This window comes from Enhydra lutris, unplaced genomic scaffold (assembly GCF_002288905.1).
Source record: "Enhydra lutris kenyoni isolate GAN:26980312 unplaced genomic scaffold, ASM228890v2 scaffoldscaffold2, whole genome shotgun sequence".
In the NCBI taxonomy this organism is placed as follows: domain Eukaryota; kingdom Metazoa; phylum Chordata; class Mammalia; order Carnivora; family Mustelidae; genus Enhydra; species Enhydra lutris.
The window spans coordinates 65,609,059-65,614,505 of NW_019154086.1; the positions used below are offsets into that span (position 1 = coordinate 65,609,059).

At 37.4% G+C, this 5,447-nt stretch overlaps 1 pseudogene; it reads right to left on the reverse strand.

Annotated features, from left to right (window-relative positions):
- Positions 1 to 2,682: 2,682 nt before the first annotated feature.
- Positions 2,683 to 3,513, reverse strand: LOC111146508 (annotated as a pseudogene).
- Positions 3,514 to 5,447: the final 1,934 nt, after the last annotated feature.

Below are 5,447 nucleotides of genomic sequence, written 5' to 3' on the forward strand. Positions count from 1 at the left end.
AATTTATAAACTGTTAACTTTGTATGTTCTGCATGAACTCTTGGAAAAGTTTCAGACATGTATTGAATTTACTTTTTTTTGTTTTTTAACTACCAAAGATTCCAAAGAGAGGGGAGAAATTAACCAGAAAGTTTTATTACAAGAGCAACTTTTATGGTTAAAATATCATTAACCATGGTTTAGAATATTAGACTAATAACTTTTTAAATATAGCCGTGTATCCTTTATGGACACCAGTCCATTAACCTGAGTTATCAACTCTATTTTACCTTCAATAACACTTAGGTTTTGAGGCAAACAATGAAAAAACCATTTTTCTCTGGCTTGTGTTTGTAAAATAACTTCTTGCAATCTATTTTATGTGCATTTGCATGTATGAAAAGAAGTAAAAACTTATTACAGAGCCCTTATTCTTATATTTTAACTATGTATAATTAATTTCCTGCCCATGAAAAATATTTTTCCTTTTAGTTAATTATTATTTAGGTTCTCAAGTTCTTCTTGTAATATTCTCCTGAATTACTTTCCTACCTGCTATAAAGTTTTATGAAACCATTCATTACATGTTAGGAAAACATTATTCCAGATCCAGATCTCTAAAGACTTCTTAAAAAACAATTTATAATCAAAATAAAAAAAAAACCTTTTGTGCTTTTAAGGATGCTATCAAGAAAGTAAAAAGACAATCCAAAGAATGGGATAAGATACTCACAAATCATATATTTAATAAGGGATTTATATTCAGAACATGTAAAGAGCTCTTGCGCTCAATAACCAAAAGACAAATAACCCAATTAAAAATGGGCAAAGATTCAAATAGACATTTCTCTAAAGAAGACAGATATACAAATGACCAATAAACACACGAAAAGATGCTCAACATTATTAGTCATTAGGGAAATGCAAATCAAAGCCACAATGAGATGCCACTTCATACCCACTAGGATGGATGGTTATAATAAAAGACAGACAATAAAAGTGTAAGTGATGATTTGGAGAAATTGGAACCCTCATATATTGCTGGTAGGATTGTAAATGGTGCAGCCACTTGGGAAATCAGATTGGCAAGTCCTCAGGTGGTAAAACAATTACTGTATGAGCTAGTGATTCCAATCCCAAGTATATTCTCCAGAAAATTGAAAGCCTGTGTCCCCACAAAATATATACACAAGTGTTCATAGCATTATTATTCATAATAGCTAAAGAGCAGAAACAACCCAAATGCCAGTCAGCTAATGAATGGATAAATAAAATATAATGAATTTGTATGAAGGAATATTATTGTGTTGTGTTATGGACTGAATTTTGTCTCCTGCCCAAATTCATATATTGAAATCCTTACCCCCATTATGATGATATGAGGAGGTGGGGACTTTGGGAAGTAATTAAGTTTAGATGAGGTCATGAAGTCATGAGCCCCCATGATGGAATTATGCCCTTATAAGAAAAGGAAGAGACACTAGAGCTTCCTCTCTCCACCATGTCAGGATACAGTGAGAAGGCAGCCAGCTACAAGCCAAGGAATAAATCTGCTAGCACCTTGATATTATCGGACTTTCCAGCCTCCAGCACTATGAGAACTAAATGTTTGTTGTGTAAGCCACCCAGTCTATGTTATTTTGTTACAGCAGCCTGAACTAAGACAGGTTGTGTGAAGGAATGAAGTATTGATATATGCTACACATGGATGAACCTTGAAAACATCATGTTAAGTGAAAGAAATCAGACACCAAAAACCACACACACACACACACACACACACACACACACACACAAGAAAAGAAGGGGCTCCTGGGTGGCTCAGTGGGTTAAAGCCTCTGCCTTCGGCTCCGGTCATGATCCCAGGATCCTAGGATTGAGGCCCACATGGGGCTCTCTGCTGAGCAGGGAGCCTGCTTCCTCCTCCTCTCTCTCTCTCTCTCTCTGCCTGCCTCTCTGCCTACTTGTGATCTCTGTCAAATAAATAAATCTTAAAAAAAAAAAAAGAAAAGAAAGAAAAAAACATAGAGGGAGCTGGTCCATTAAAACCAATCCCAAATCAACTAGTGGAGATGTGATTCAGCTTCAGCATTGCCAGTCATTTCTCTCACAAGACAGGTTGTAAGAGAGGTCATAACAACTCCCTTAGAAGCAGACCACTGTGCACATGCGGGACCTCCCTGTTTCTGCCTTGCACCTGTTGGGTCGGTGGGACCTGCTCAGACATGTGAACCTGGAAGAAGTCTCCAGCAGCGGCTGAAACTGGTGCAATAGTACCTGAGTATTGTGAGCATCACTTTTGTTTTTTTCTTTTAAACTGGTCCAGCAGTCTTGTCTTTGCTTGAAATCTTCTGGCAAGAAAAAGAATGCAAGTAATTAGACTTAATCTGATGCACTAACTTCTTAGTTCTAAAAGCACTTACAACATAAACCTTTGGATGAGGATGGTAGCAATTCCTAATTACTGAAATCCCTTGTCCTAATTATACTGAAATCCCCATAAATGAGTAACGGCAAGTGTCATGAGGCTGCCTGAAAATTTTCTCTTAAATTTATTTCTTTGATTGTGGAAACATGAACATTGCACAAACTTACCATTTTAACTATTTTGAAGTGTACGGTTGAGTGGCATTAAATGCATTCCCTTCATTGTACATGAGGCTACTTTTTGAAATTTATCTTTTACTTGGACACCTTTTCCCTTCAGAATAGGAAAGTGCATTCCAAGTCCTTCCACATCCAGTTCAGGGACATCAGTATTATTGTAGAGAGAACCCTGACACCAATCAGATAATTCTGAATTGCTTCATCCAGTACTTTTTTGGGTAGGTTGTGTGAAGTCAGGATTAGCAAATTCTGGATGAAAAAGAATGCAGGTCCCAAGGATCCATCATAACCAACGTCAGTGGAAAATTCTTTCTTTGAGATTGCCCTGATTCCAGTAGACTGTTTAATCCACTTGGCTCTCCTATGTCATACTTGTTGAATTCTTTTCCTAAATCAGGGCAGTCGTAATTACAGCTCTTCTTTACTTCCATAGCTGTTTCCAGGGATTGCTCTGGAGGAATTCCTACTTCTCAGCCTCTCAGCAGTTGCTCAATGAAATATGTTATAACTTGCCCTGTGATTGGAATGTGCCTGCCACAGCTGCAGATCACAGGTCCTTCAGCTCCAGGAAGGACAGGAGTGGTACCATCTTCACTATATGGTCACCACACCAGTCACTATCAATTTTCTTACTTGTTTTGATGCTCGGGATGCTGCCTATGCAAGAGCAGCCTGCATGGCTATGTATAAGCCTGAAGTTTTGTAGGGCTTGAATATTATTTTAACAATGTATTCTGTTTTCTGGAGCATTTAGTGGAGGTTTAATCAGCAGAAAGCAATGACTTTTAAATTCTGCTTTACATATTTAAAGAACACTTGCTCCATAGACCTTTCCATCAAGTGACAGTCTTCAACTATACCATACTGAGTTGGCCACTTCATGGTACATGTTGCTTTTCCTATTACTTCATGCCCAATAAAGAAATCCAGGTTCACATTGCCTTTTCCCAGGAAGCTAAGATGTCCATAGATGTCCATGTCACAGTAAGATCCAGGCTGGACCACAGTCAGAGAATTCTGTATAATTGTTTTGAATGGAGGTTATAGGGGAAGCAGGATAACACTTTGATTTCCAGGTTATTGTTTGCATCATTATTATTCTTTTTTACCTTCTTTTGTTTCAAATTTTTATTTAACATATAATGTAATATTGTTCCCAGAAGTAGAATTTAGTGATTCATCACTTACATATAACACCTAGTGCTCATCACAACAAATACCGTCCTTTTAAGAAAATACAAGTCAAAGAAGTCATGTGATGAAATGGGGAATGACAGCAAGGTTTTGAGGACACTGAGCCTATCAGAAGCAGCTGGTGTGCTCCTGCCACTGGCCTGCTGCTGGAGGCATTTTCTCAGTGGAGGAGGATGGTTCTCCAGAGTAGAGGAATGGGGATTGGTACAATGATGACGTAGTCTGATACAAAATAAGACCAAAGAGAAAAAGCCAAAACAGGTCTAGAAATTGGTTCAAGTCTGACTCTGTGGCTAAAGAGGCAACTTTTGTTATTTTGGCTTGATTCTTAGGAAAGAAGTGTTGGTGACTGAAATGAGGATCACAGCTGGGTACTATGTGTTTGAGTTGTGGGTACATACAAGATGACTGCTTTATACATTTGGATATCAATATATTCATAATGCTCTATTGTAATTATATTAAATTAGAGTGCACTAAAGACCCCATGAAGTCAGAGACCTTGTTCATTTTGTGAACTGCTCTATTCCTGGTAGCTAGAAAAGTGCCTGGCACTTAGTAGTTGCTTTTAGATGCTCAGTACATGTTGAATGAATCTACTATTTCAAAGATGAAATTAAGCACAGCAGGAATACCTGAACCCACATGAACCCTATCACATCATTGACCCCTTTAAAGGGCACATATAAAATTGATGTTGAAGTTTGGTCATAAGTTAATTGTTTGTCTCCTTATTTATTCTACTGTTCTCTCTTGGAGAGAGTTAGCTTCTTAATTCTTTCTTTTTTCCAGTGAAAGCCAATTGTCATCCTTTATTCATATTAAGTATAATGTCAGGTACTTACTTCAAGGCAATAGTTTTCCAAAGGTAATTAAATTTTCTAAATTGATGAGATGATAGCTTAGTACAGCATTTAAATAATAATTTTTATAATGGGGAAAGATTTCTTTTTCTTTATGGATCAGTTTTACTTATTTATTTTTCATTCATGCATATTTTAAAAATTTATTTGTTTTTTAATTAACATATAATGTATTATTTGCTTCAGAGGTACATGTCTGTGAATCATCAGTCTTACACAATTTACAGCACTCACCATAGCACATACCCTCCCCAATGTCCATACTTAGCCACCCCATCCCACTCATCCTCCTCCCCTCCAGCAGCTGTCAGTTTGTTTCCTGAGATTAATTCTTTTATGGTTTGTCTCCCTCCCCAGCCCCAACTTGTTTAATTTATCCCTGCCTTCCCCCCACAACCTCCCTCCTTGCCTCTCAAATTCCTCATATCAGAGAGATCATATGACAATTGTCTTTCTCTGATTGACTTATTTCACTCAATGTAATACCCTCTAATTCTATCCACATCATTGCAAATGGCAAGAGTTCAGTTCTTTTTGATGGCTGCATAGTATTCCATTGTACATATACACCACATCTTCTTTATCCATTCATATGTTGATGGACGTCTAGGTTCTTTCCATAGTTTGGCTATTGTGGACATTGCTGCTATAAACATTGGGGTGCACGTGCTCCTTCAGATCACTACATTTGTATCTTTAAGGTAAATACCTGGTAGTGTGATTGCTAGGTTGTAGGGTAGCTCTATTTTTAACTTTTTGAGGAACCTCCATGCTGTTTTCCAGAGTGGCTGCACCAGCTTGCAT